Source organism: Solanum dulcamara, chromosome 5 (assembly GCF_947179165.1).
Source record: "Solanum dulcamara chromosome 5, daSolDulc1.2, whole genome shotgun sequence".
Lineage (NCBI taxonomy): Eukaryota > Viridiplantae > Streptophyta > Magnoliopsida > Solanales > Solanaceae > Solanum > Solanum dulcamara.
The window spans coordinates 61612824-61627795 of record NC_077241.1 but is presented as its reverse complement, the minus strand read 5'-3'; positions in this window follow the sequence as shown (position 1 = coordinate 61627795).

Genomic DNA, 14972 nt, shown 5'->3' with positions numbered 1-14972 from the left:
CATCTATTCCTTCAGGTAGGAACAAAATTAGAGCAGTAGGCAACCTTGTTTTCAACTGTTGAAAACTCTTCTCACAAATATTAGACCATTAGAACTTATTTTTCTTCTGAGTCAACTTAGTCAATAGCAATGATATAGATGAGAATCCTTTAACAAACCTTCTATAGGAACCACCAATACCCAAGAAACTTCTTATATCTGTCGAAAATGTGGGTATAGGCCAGTTATTTACTGCCTCGATCTTTTGTGAATCTACTCGAATACCATCACCATAAATAATATGGAATAAGAATGCCACAAATGCAAGTTGAAACTCACACTTCAAAAAATTAGCATATAACTCCTTTTTCTTGAGAGCTTGGAGAACAATTCTCAGATAGTCGGGATATTCCTCCTCATTCCAGTAATAGATTAGAATGTCATAGATTAACACGATAACAAATATGTCTAAGTACTTCTTGAACACTCTATTTATGAGGTATAAAATATTACAGGAGCGTTAGTTTAACTAAAGGACATAACTAGGAACTCATAGTGACCATTCCTGGTTCTAAAGGTTGTATTTGGGATGTCACTTTTCCACACATTTAACCGATGATAGCTTGATCTAAGGTCTATCTTAGAGAAACAAGTGGAACCCTAAAGGTGGTCAAACAAGTCATCAATTCTTGAAAAAGGATACTTATTCTTTATAGTTACTTTGTTCAGTTGACAATAGTCAATGCATATCCTCAAAGACCCATATTTCTTTCCCACAAATAGGACAGGAGCGCCTTAAGGTGAGACACTCGGCCTAATAAATCCTTTATCTAAAAGATCTTTCAACTAATCTTTCAACTTTTTTAAATTTGTAGGAGCTATTCTATATGGCGAGATAGAGATAGGCTGTATATCGAGAAGGATATCGATTCCGAAGTCTATCTCTCTATTGGGTGGGACTTCAGGTAAATCCTCAAGAAAGACTTTAGGAAACTCATTTACAACTGGGACTGACTGAAGGGATGGGGTCTCCACACTATCATATCTGACTCATACAATGAAGTAGACACACCCCTTGGAAACTAACTTTCTTTCCTTAAGGTATGAAATGAATCGACCCTTAGGCAAAGCTATACTATATTTCCACTCAATAATTGGCTCATTAGGAAAGTGAAACTTAATAAGTTGGGCTCTACAATCAACTGAGGCATAACAAGCATAAAGACAGTCTATGCCAAGAATGACATCAAATTCAACCATGTCTTACTCAATGAAGTTTGCAGAAGTATCTTTACGATAGACAGATACTATACAATCACAATAGACTCTCTTAGCTAGGATAGACTCACCAACAGAAGTGGAAACACTAAAGGGTTCTAAGAGTCCTTCAGGAATAATTTCAAACTTAACGGCTACATAAGAAGTCACAAAAGACAAAGTAGCACCTGGATAGAGTAAAGCATAACCATCATAAGAAAAAACTCAAAGCATACCAGTGAAAACATCTGGTGAGTTCTCTTGGTCATGCCGATAAGCTATAACATACAGACGATTTGGACCTCCACATGTTCCTAAAGTAAAACCTCTCTGATTACCTCTGTTAGGAGGTACTGCCGAAGAAGATTGGGCTCTGTTTCCCTCATTACCTTGGTTCCACATGGAAAAATCTTTTAGAAAGTGATTCATTTGCCCACACTTGTAAAACCCATTGGTGCCAACAAGACACTCTCCCAAATGAGTCCTTTTACACTTACTACAATATGGCTTGAGCGAAGAACTCTGGACCATACTTTCCTGGGACTGAGAGCCTTGAGCCCTGATATTCTGATTTCCTTGAGACCTCTAGTCATTCTTGTTATTAGTTGTGGGTGTACTAGCTGTAGATGGTGCATAACCAGAAGACCTCTTCTAAAAGAAAGAATGGTTGTCATTTCCACCCTTTTGATGGTTTCCTTCATTACCTGCGGACTTAGCTCTCTTGCTTTGATGATTCTCCATATCCTTCTTCTTATTGTCCTCAACTTATTGGGCATACACCATGAGTCTAGAGGTGTCCATATCAGATATCAATAAAGCTGCTTGAACTCCTTCTTCACATGACTACCCAAACCTAAAACAAACTTTCTCAACTTGGCTTTCATATCGAGAACCATCTCCGAAGCATATCTGTAAAACTGAATAAATTTGAGGTTATACTCTTTGAAATTCATCCTTCGTATTCAGGTTCACAAACTCATCTACCTTTGCATCTCTGAACTCTCGCGGAAAGAAGTGGTCAAGGAATACATGCTTGAACTCATCCGGTACTGCAGGCCCAACGTCCTCCCCTCTACTTTCTTCCTAGTAGTTGTACCAGACATTACCAATATCCTTCAGTTGGTAGGAGACAAGTTCAACTTCCTCTACCTCAGTGGCATTTATTGCCTTCAAGATCTTCTATATATCATTAATAAAGTTTTAAGGATCTCCCTCAACTCTGAACCTAGTGAAGACTGGTGAGTTCATCCTCAAAAAATCTCAGATTCGATTGGCAGCAGATGGATCTTGGGAGCTAGAGATAGGCACTGGAGTATTTTGACATCCAGACTGTGCAACCATTAACTGGGTGAGCATAGAGATAGTTCCCCAAAAATTCTTCCTCTGAAATCATTGTGGGATATGTAGTCTGTGGAACTTCCTGAATCCCATCCTCAACCTCATTCTCATTCTCAGCAGCTCGAACTTTGTTTTGGGTCTACATTTTGAACAATTATAGAATCCATCCTCAGCAATGTTCCTCTAACTCAAGGTTATTTTGGAAGGCATAACCTGAAATCGTGAGGTATACCAATTAGAAGGAAATTTCATAGAAATTCCATAGAGTTAAACTCTGTAGCACGAAATAGAGTATGAAAGAAGTGAAACAATTCCTAAAAGTCCTATAGCCTCCTCGTTATAGATGTGGAATGCTTCACATCGATAAGAAGGACTCTACTAGACTCGACTTCATAGAATCCCTAGTACTCCTAAAATTTGTACTCTGATATCAAGTTTTTCTGCTTGAGTCTACACCTTAAGCATAGCTGGCACTCAAAAACGATTGATTATTCCTAAGTGAACCTTTGGCCTGGCTTACTCATTAAGCGGAAGACTTAGTTTATGACAAGTAACTTAGATGGGGATAATAAATGCATTTATTAACTTTTAAAAATAAGTCTCAATACTCAATCATATACATAATGAATATATAACTCAATGTTTAAAGAAACTCAATGAATAAAATGAATACTATCTGAGTGGTCTTATGAAGCCTCTAAAATACTTACTTTGAAATAGGTATCGGGAAAGGCCCACGGCTAAGTCAACTAATAAATAAAGGACTGAAAGTAAAGACTGAACTAAGACTCAAGAGCTCCTCTGAATGCAAAGAGGTCTTGCCAAAACTGATCTTCAATGGTCCGCCTATTGAGGATCTTTATCACCTGTGTCTGCATTATAAAAAGATATAACGCCAAATGGCGTCAATACAGGGAATGTATTATATGTAAAATAGCTGAAATGAAACTTACTCAAGATACTCAACTTAAGGAAACTCAATCTGAAAATAACTCAACTCAATAAACCATACAATATAATAAAAACATTTAAAAGATATGCAATAGTAAATGCAACTCAGTATATTAAATAAAATATTTTATTTCTTAAGGAGTTTCTCTAATCGACAACCATCACTATGAGCCTTGTGATGATACAATATTCCACCCACGCTGCCAGAGCCATCCTATACCTTGTCAGGGTATAAGACAATAATTGAACTATGGATCCATCTGAAAAAGTCCTCTTTTGGGACTGTGAGGAGTCGTCGAATGAACGGTACGATTCTATTTACACTGGCGGTGTAGGTTATGGAGTTGGAGTTGTATAGACTCATACCAAAATTAGTGCTCAATACTACTCCCAAAATACGTTACTCTGCTCATATTTGAAGTGAGTGTACTTAACTTAACTCTTTTCATCTCTTTTGGATTTAGCTTAACTGATCTCTCCTCTTAAGATAGGTAAACAAAATCCCGTCATCAATAATGTATTTGAAAGAATACTTTAACTTCTCAATTCAATCTCAAAAATTGATGCTAAATGTAATAAACTCAACTCAATTACACATAAAATATTCATGCTCAAAATAGACATTAAGAGATTTCTTCAACTTATCTTAACTCATGCTTAAACTCTTTCTTGACTAAATGATATAAATAATCAATTTTACTCAAAATCATGCAAACATGAATCCATGATCTCAAAAACTCAACTCATCATAGTATAATAAAATACACATACTAAAATTCATTAAGGAACAATATAGTCTCTTAAGAATTCACTTTACTAGAATTCAAACTCAAAATCAAAGCTTCACTTGACTGTATAAAGATCTACGGCATGAGGAAAAACTTAATCCAATGTTATGATAGCCTTACATACCTAGAACGAAGATTATCTAAGCAAAACTTGAAACTCTTGCTTGAAACTCTTGAACCCTAACTTCTCTTTTTCTCCAAATCCTTGCTCTCAAAATATTCTAAGTAATAATGAGAGAATAGGCACCTTGGGTAATAAAGTAAAATAGGCTTAAAGTGTTTAATAGTATGAAAACGTAGCTAGGACTGTGTTCACCATAACATGTGACTTAGTAGACGTCTCGTATTATGATATCGTTTCAATGTGTTGCATGCAAAATCTAGCAAGTTAGGTGCATCTAAATGCCTTCTAACCCTATCAGATGGATTTCATTATTTACCTTCCGGTCTCTGAATATATATTTATCTAACCCTTGCTTTTGACCACAATAAACTATCCCCTCTCGGCTCAAGTTCTTAGACAAAGATTTGTAACTTCGAATCTCCATTATAGTTTTCTTTTCCTAATCACTACCTCTCTTTCGAAAAAGTAATGAATACATGCGAGTTTTAATGTGTGCACTCGTTAAAAAAAATAAGATGATGAAAACTATAATGCATGCTAGAAGAATGAACAAAAATCACCTACATGTTTGCCTACTTCGTTATTCCATCATGGTTTCCACAACCCTATTTATAGGATTTAGCTAATCATATTCGTAGGCAAAGCGTTAAGACTTGGTGTAGAATTCATTAGAACAATTCTTATGTTTATGTGATAGCAAATCTTAAATCAAAGAATGAATGATGAAATATTGTATTAACACTTGATTCTTCAAAGTAAGTCAAAACTAAGCTCCACACAATGTTCAATGCTAAAGAAAATCAGTAAATTCACATCCCCCACCAAATAAAACCAAAGCGGGTATTTACAGAGTACAAAACCAACTCCTAAACAAAATAAGAAAACTTAAATCGGGTCAGGTTTATGATGACTTTTCACGAGCCGTGGTGCTGTTCATATTTCGTGGTGATCTGTCGTGGTCTTTGCCTTAACTTCAACTGCCTCAATGTTAGATACTAAAAAAATTATTAAAGTCACATCCCCTGCCAAATAACACCAATGCAGGTATTTGTAGAGTACAAAATCAACTCCTAAACAAAATAGGAAAACTTAAATCGGGTCGGGTTCACGATAATTTTTCACGAGCCATGGTGTTGTTCACATTTTGTGGTGATCTGTCGTGGTTTTTGTTACACCTCACCCTTTTAAACTCAGAATGTTTCATAAGTTCCTTGGACATTACCATATGAACCGGATATGCTACGACACTATCAAATGACTCCAACGAAGGGAGGATGTGATACCCCATAGTAGAGAAGGTTGGAAGGGGAATCATATAAGAATCCGGAAGGAATAGGAGGCCAAGTAACGAGTCATAGGACTCGACTTATCTACGCAAGCTACTAATTTAGAAATCTTACATACGTGAGTTACTTGATTACATACCAAACTTATGTAGCACGGATTACATAGGCCCTTAAAATAAGACGAGATTACGAACCTACGAGAGGGAGTAAAAACTAGTTTCCGAACTTACGAAAGTGAAGCAAGCAGGTGACAAGCAGGCAGGTGACTCACCTACTTGGGATGGACCCACGCTGCCACGCGGCAGCCCCTAACTGGTTGCATAGATATGGTGGACCAATCACGCCTGGACACGTGTCACCCTAGGGGGCTGACACATGTCACCCCCATAGACACCCTATATATATATGTATTGTGACTAATTAGTTCATTCTTAGCCAGAAAATCAGTCCAAAACATGGAGAGAAAACGTGAAAAATGAAGAAGGGAAAGGCAGCCATGTCTGGAAGAATTTAAGGGTAAGTTCTTCAATTTTCTTCTGTGAATTAATTATATACGGTGTACCTTAAGTATGTGGATACGTATATATGTATTTTAAGACCTTCATGGAAGTAAAACTCCAGCTTTGCAATTGGAATTTGGAAAAGAAAATAAGAGAAAACGTTAATTAATAAACCCGTTTTTGGAAGGGACAGTGGTTAGTAATATTGGTATAACTTCTTGTGTACAGATTCGTTTCGAGTGATTTAATATGTTTTGGAAAGGTATTTCGTGGTTCTATAACTTTCATTCAGACCCCAAAATCCAGTTCTACTTGTATCAGCTTGAAAAGTGGTGATGAAGTGTAGAGGAGGTACTGCTCAAATTTGGTTTTGGAAATTCTACACGGACAGCTGTAAGTATTTTGGTCATATCGTTTTTTACAAAATTGATATAGGGATGATTCGAAATTGTTTGCGACCCTAATACATATGTCTATAACTTTCATGAAGGGCATAAATCCTGTTTCCCTCCATTACCCCTTTGAAACGAAGCGACAAGGTAAAACAGTAAGCTGTCCAGATTTCACATTTTGGATAGCTTTGGCGAGTTTGACAAGTTTAACGTAAGGTAAGGTTTCTTCTTTAAATTTTATCTTTATGTGTTCTGATGGAGCATGTTACACTCCCTATTGGTGGCTGGAAATATGAAAATGGCTTAGAAATACTTGGCGTTCGGAATAAACTAATTTGTAGTCGTTATAGTTGAATTGTTGTCGAAACAAAGTGTTGTTCTTGTGAGTTGCTCTGCAGGGGTGTGGCGTGTTGTTGCAGGGCCTAAATATGTCCTAATGTGGGTTAGGGTACTGCTGGTAGAAGCCACATGACCCCTCGTTATGTATAATTAAAGGCGTCACAAAATAAAGGCTAGACGCCCTATTGAGATATCGTATTTTTGGAATAAGTCGTTTGGAGTGTATGTTGTATATTGTTGGTATGACTTGCTGCAGGTTGTTGTTGTTGGTTGGCTGTAGGTCTTAGGGACCTAATTGGAAATTTGGATAGGGCACATTATAGGGGAGGTGCTGCCCAATTTTCGTTAACGCCTTAACAAACTAAAGGACTAGTCGAGGAAACAACTAAGGCAATAGATTCCATTAACATTAAGGCGTAATCCAAGATGCTGGAAAGTTAAGAGTAGTTGATATTCATATTACTTTCATATTGAATAGGTTCGGAAGACGACGAGACGAGCAGGATAAAGGGTAACTCCCAAAAGGTATGTAAAGCTTTCTTGTGGCATATTTTGGTATAAGCACGTACAATTATCTTTCTTTCCTTTTGGAAAGTTTTAGCCTTAAGTGAGTTATGTGTGGAATGTGGGGATAATTCCATTCCCAAAACTCCAAGTACGCCTCATAACCCCTATCCACTGCTTAGTTTTGGAATTTCTATAAGGATTGAGTATTGCCTAGTAAGGCTTCTACGTGTTAAACAGTAGTGTGTGAAAAACTATCTCTCATTTTTCTTGACACGTATTTGGTACAAAAATGAGATTATGATGCCATAATGATTCACCGAGCCCCATGATGGGCCGGGTACGAAATATGTGTATGCAGATCCCCTGAAGGAAAGTACAAACTACATAAAGCTTATTCTCTTTCTTCTTTTGGGCATGTCTTTGTCTTAGTTGTAAGTTGAATATGATCTGAGCTCTGGGGTAACTCCATCCTTAAACATCCCTTATTTACTTCTGAATATAGAACTCCTACAGTAGTTGAACTATTTCCCTGGAAACTTTTATATGTTAAAAAGGTAACAAATATACAGGCTCCAAGTCTTACAGACTATTTGTTAACAAATGTTTCTGGTTCCATAAGCGATTTGGCTTTACTTTAGTACATGTCTAGGAGCCCCGAGATTATAATTGATATTGCCCATAATGGCATTTAGAAGTCACTCGAGATGACTACACCGTTACTCGGGTCCTCAAATAAAAGCTTAACTTTCTTATGCTGTCGAGTCTCTGATAATGATTTATATTGCATATAGTTACTCACTACTCTACTCGTGTATATTGTAATGCTTCTTTCCCTGAGTCCCGGGCCAGGATATGTTCTCGTGCACAGTTCACTGCATTATTCACTGAGTCCCTCAATAGAGGGCCAGGATACGTGTATAAATATATGATGATGTGTTATAATTAGGTGGTGATGGCACTGGGGCCATGATGGTTTTACAGAGATGATTTTACAGAGATGATTCACCGGACCCCCGAAAGGGCCGGCTATATGATATGACTCGAACATGCATGTTTTTGTAATTCATAAAGTACAGGTACAGGTTTCTGAATTGATATCTTATCCCCTGATTCTCTATCTCAGATATGTTTCCAGTTGTATTATATTGTGTTTTACATACTCAGTACACATATCGTACTGACCCCCTTTCTCGGGGGGCTGCGTTCATGCCCGCAGGTACAGATACAAATTTTGGGAGTCCGTCAGCTTAGGATTCCATGCAGCTCAGCTGGAAGAGGCTCCATTGTATCGGAGCCTAGTTTTTGATGCTGTCCACGGATGTATAGAAATTGTTTTATCCATTCAGGGGTACGGCGGGGGCCCTGTCCCGCCATATGTTGTCATTTATATGTTTAGAGGTCTGCAGACATGTATATGTGGGTTGTATATGTCAGTTTGATTCAGCTGGGTCTACATGATATATGATATATGTTATTATGTTATGGCAGCCTTGTCGGCTTGCGTGCCCTATCGGGTTGTGGTACAAATGAAAAGGGCTACAGGTTTATGAAAATGTTATCGCCCAGTGGGGCTCTATTAAATGATATTGTCTTATTTATGATTCAATGTGACCTCAGCTAATAGATATATGTACGGGGGGTCCAGGTAGGACCCCAGTCGCGGCCTACGGGGTTGGGTCGTGACAGAAGTGGTATCAGAGCAGTTCGTCCTCAGAGTGTCTGCAGACCGTGTCTAATAGAGTCTTGGTTATCGATGTGTTACGCGCCACATCTATAAACAGGAAGCTATAGGACATTTAGGATGTTACATTTCTTCTACATCTGAGATCGTGCTTTAGATCCGAGTCATAGGAAAAATTCCTTATACTAACCTTGGTTCTTAACAGAAGGACGACACCAACAGAAAAAAAGTAATTGATGACATGGAAAGTTATAAAGCATGCAGGTAAGTAAAGTAAAGCCACGAAAGATATTCGTCAGGTAAGGTATTGAAATATAAAGTTGAAACCTGAAAGGAAAGCAGACAGAAAGTGCAACAGATGCAGTTTGAAGTTAGACATATGAGGGAAGTCCGGTATTTTTATATTATTGTTGACGTTGAAAGCCCTGTGTGGCTGCGATATGAGATGACATTGAAAGCCCTGTGCGGCTGTGATATGATATGTATATATATATGTTGGCCCTGTGAGGCATTGTTGGTATTTTCTGCGTGCAGGTTTTGAGATAGTAAGGAGTGTAGAGGAAACTCTGCCGAAATTTTCCTAGAACAGGGAAAAGGGAATAAAACGTACCTTTATAACATGTCTTGGAAATTGATACCGAGTACCCGTATTATGCTAAAGTAAAGTTGTAAGAGGTACCCTTCATTTCGTCAATAAGGGGCTCCCTTTTCACTCGAAGAATTTTATTTTGGAGGAACAAAGGCTTATTTAAGTAGTAAAGTTCAGATTACGGTATCTCCAGCCGTATTTGTATTGTAGGAATATACACAGAGGGCTCAGAATGAAGGATAAGATGTCCCGCAAATGAGTTTCACTCTTTTGAAAAAAAGTACCAAGCCCTCAACTCCTAATTGTAAATTAGATGAGTTGTTCATAACTCGAGGATAAACTCAGAAGGAGACCAGGTAGGTCAAGTACAAAAAAAAAAGTACTGTGATGTTTAAGAGGTTCTGATTTCTTCCAACAATGGTTGGAAAATGATGTACGATAATAGTTTATAATTTGCCACCGACTAATTGGGGAAAGAACTTATAATAGAAGCACCTCAAAGAGATGTCAGGAACCAAATATATATACTAGTTAAAAAGGGGGATATGTAAGTATGAACTGAACAGTGTGATACAAGTATGCAGGGATAAAGTGGAACCACTAGTAAGACACACATAGTACGCGTTGCCTAAGTTAAAGGACTGCATTGAGAACGCAGTAAGAGCATGGGGCTTAAGATATAAAAAAAAATGACGCGTGTACACAACGTCGCCCCAAAAATAGTGGAACCCTTAAGGGACGAGGATGGAAAACTTAAGGAACAAACGATGCAACTTTTATTCGTCCCAAGAAACAAAGGATATAGGTTGGGACAAAACCACTACTTCGAGAAAACCTAGAATAGTTATCGTCAGAATACTAGCACTACCTAATTGGGATTGGAACAACTACAGGTGCTAAGTAATTCTTGGAAAAAGAAAAAGTAGAAGGTGGCCTTGGACGAGTTGTTCCCTAGGTCACATTGTTCAAGTACTGATTAGTAGATAAGACATTATGTTAGATATGGAAAGGTTCTATCGCTTCGTAATTTAATCAAGGCTCCGTACACGGATAGTCAGATTATAAACATGCAGATAAATAAAGACATGATGCGGTACCAAATAGATTGGTGAAAGGAATTGGACAAAAATTTAGACTAGACATAGAGACGTAGAACAAAGTACAAATAGAGGAAAGTGCGGGTACCCCCTAAAGGGGGGAAGTTAATGAGAAAATGGCAAAGGTAGGAGGAGGCAATTGATATAGCAATAAATGTGAGATAGATGTCTAAACATCGATAATATATCTTGCTAAACCAAGTTGGAAAGGTCCGGAAGTTACCAATAATTGGATGGAAGCCGGAATGCTACATAAGGTAGCGTTAAGAAGTTTGTGACGAGACCTTGAACAACATAACACTAGAAGGTGGTTGCGGATAAAAACACAAAACAAATGTAACCATGAAAGGATATCGAATAACTCAAGAGACACTACGAAGGATAATGACAACATGCTAGACCAAAAAGCCAAAATGTTGGCTATAGAGTTGGTCGCAAATGATGTTACGATAAATGTATAACCAAGGACAAAGGAATAGAAAGCCTCCTATGGTAGAAAATGAGAAGAACACAAAATGAATAAAGCATAGGGGAGCTCATATGTCAAATTCCTTTAAAGCTATGCCAGCTAATAATAGCCAAAACTCAAAATGGCTCCAAAGGTTACTATATGAAAGAACTTTAGCGCTACTCAGTAGCCCACCCTAATGAATGGGTGCGTACAGAAAGGGGGGAATACAATAGGGGAAGTCAAACCAAACTGACCAAAAAGGGACATGGTCATAGCGGAACTAAAGGTCTATGCCGATACTGGTCGCAAGATAACAAAGGAAGGACAGGGCAAAACATAAAGACTCGCGAGACAACACTAAGGTAAATCTTGGGCTAAATTGAGTGCCCGCACATCGTAGAAAGGATTACAGTGAAACGATACACGAAGACTTCCCAGGAAGGTCACCCATCCCAATATTACTCTCGCTCCAGCACGCTTAACTTTAAAATTCTGATGGAACTTAATGCGTTAGTGCTGGTGGGATCCCGCGAGATGGAGGAATCTGAACTAGTGATGGAGAAACGATATGAGATTATGTACCCAGAGTATTATAAGATACGTTAAGGCAATTGTAACAAGGGTTTAAGCAAAATAAGAAGGATTAGCTAATTGCTAATTGACGACGCACTTGAATGCCACAGTTCTTCAACATAGAACCAGTTAACGAGTGGAAAACCACAGAATAACTATATAGGCCAGTTAAAGTTCTAAAGAAAGTCGAGAAAAACTATACGAAGCTAAGGATTCCCAAATTATCAACGTCACCATGCACCTATTCTAAACTTTTCAAGAGTAGGGTGCTATGCGGGTTATTGCGAGAAGGCTAACGAATCAACCCCTTTGCTTCCAAGCAAGACCACCTATGCAACTAGAACTAGGTGAAGCTATATGACAAGGAAGTAGTAAGATTCCGTGAAGTTCCCCAACTAATATCTCAGATAGAGGAACTTCAAATATGGTTAACGTTTGGACCTCAGTCCAAGAAAAGGTCGGGAGCACAGACAGACCTTCATACCGCAATTACCTCGGGCTTCTCAATTGACTGAGCATACTATCAACTGCTAGAAAATATATTGCGAGCTTATGAGGTTGGCTTTATGTGTAGCTAGGACTATTGTCCATCAATTATTAGGTTTGCCTACGAGAAGGGCTACCATTTCAGTGTCCAAATGACCCCTACAAGATGTTGTAAGGAAGCGCCTATAGGTCCCCCTGATGGGAAAAAGACTAAGCTGGTAGCCCAAACAGGATTAAGCAAACTATTGACTAAAAGCCCAGAGTCGGGAGGAATGATATACAGATAATCGACGTCGACATGCAGAGTTCAAGTTGATGATTGGATGTTCATAATGGGGTCACCTAGTAAAGGAACTGGACCCAGAATATGTTAGACTGTATCAGGTTGCGCGTAAGGTGGGCAACGTGGCTAGTAAGTTGAGCTTACCACTTGATTTGGAGACCATACGCCCAGCCTATCAGATATAGATATTTCGCGAATGTACTAGTGATCCACCCATAGTATGTCTTATAAATGAAGTCCATGAGATGGGAGAGTTATCCTATGAGGAGAAACTTATTGCCATCTTCGATTGGCAAATTAGAAGGTTGCGAACTGAAGACGTGCCTTCCGTCAAGGTATTGTGGCAAAATCAAAACTAGAAAAGGGGATGACCTAAGAAATTAAAAAGAGGACATAAAACACCAGGTAAACAGGTAACCCTAACTCCTGAAACTCGTATACTAAGTACTTCGATGGAAATATGTGTAAGGAAATAGAAACGAATCCCCCGATGGTCTGTATAAGTTCTAAGGGAAGTTTTGTTTAACATTCGGGGACGAATGTTCTAAAGGGGGGAAGGATGTTACACCTCACCCTTTTAAACTCAGAATGTTTCATAAGTTCCTTCGACATTACCATATGAACCGGATATGCTACGACACTATCAAATGACTCCAACGAAGGGAGGATGTGATACCCCATAGTAGAGAAAGTTGGAAGGGGAATCATATAAGAATCCGGAAGGAATAGGAGGCCAAGTAACGAGTCGTAGGACTCGACTTATCTACGCAAGCTACTAATTTAGAAATCTTACATACGTGAGTTACTTGATTACATACCAAACTTATGTAGCACGGATTACATAGGCCCTTAAAATAAGACGAGATTACGAACTTACGAGAGGGAGCAAAAACTAGTTTCCGAACTTACGAAAGTGAAGCAAGCAGGTGACAAGCAGGCAGGTGACTCACCTACTTGGGATGGACCCATGCTGCCATGCGGCAGCCCCTAACTGGTTGCATAGATATGGTGGACCAATCACGGCTGGACACGTGTCACCCTAGGGGGCTGACATGTGTCACCCCCATAGCCACCCTATATATATATATGTATTGTGACTAATTAGTTCATTCTTAGCCAGAAAATCAGTCCAAAACATGGAGAGAAAACGTGAAAAATGAAGAAGGGAAAGGCAGTCATGTCTGGAAGAATTTAAGGGTAAGTTCTTCAATTTTCTTCCGTGAATTAATTATATATGGTGTACCTTAAGTATATGGATACGTATATATGTATTTTAAGACCTTCATGGAAGTAAAACTCCAGCTTTGCAATTGGAATTTGGAAAAGAAAATAAGAGAAAACGTTAATTAATAAACCCGTTTTTGGAAGGGACAGTGGTTAGTAATATTGGTATAACTTCTTGTGTACAGATTCGTTTCGAGTGATTTAATATGTTTTGGAAAGGTATTTCGTGGTTCTATAACTTTCATTCAGACCCCAAAATCCAGTTCTACTTTTATCAGCTTGAAAAGTGGTGATGAAGTGTAGAGGAGGTACTGCTCAAATTTGGTTTTGGAAATTCTACACGGACAGCTGTAAGTATTTTGGTCATATCGTTTTGTACAAAATTGATATAGGGATGATTCGAAATTGTTTGCGACCCTAATACATATGTCTATAACTTTCATGAAGGGCATAAATCCTGTTTCCCTCCATTACCCCTTTGAAACGAAGCGACAAGGTAAAACAGTAAGCTGTCCAGATTTCACATTTTGGATAGCTTTGGCGAGTTTGACAAGTTTAACGTAAGGTAAGGTTTCTTCTTTAAATTTTATCTTTATGTGTTCTGATGGAGCATGTTACACTCCCTATTGGTGGCTGGAAATATGAAAATGGCTTAGAAATACTTGGTGTTCGGAATAAACTAATTTGTAGTCGTTATAGTTGAATTGTTGTCGAAACAAAGTGTTGTTCTTGTGAGTTGCTCTGCAGGGGTGTGGCTTGTTGTTGCAGGGCCTAAATATGTCCTAATGTGGGTTAGGGTGCTGCTGGTAGAAGCCACATGACCCCTCATTATGTATAATTAAAGGCGTCACAAAATAAAGGCTAGACGCCCTATTGAGATATCGTATTTTTGGAATAAGTCGTTTGGAGTGTATGTTGTATATTGTTGGTATGACTTGCTGTAGGTTGTTGTTGTTGGTTGGCTGTAGGTCTTAGGGACCTAATTGGAAATTCGGATAGGGCACATTATAGGGGAGGTGCTTCCCAATTTTCGTTAACGCCTTAACAAACTAAAGGACTAGTCGAGGAAACAACTAAGGCAATAGATTCCATTAACATTAAGGCGTAATCCAAGATGCTGAAAAGTT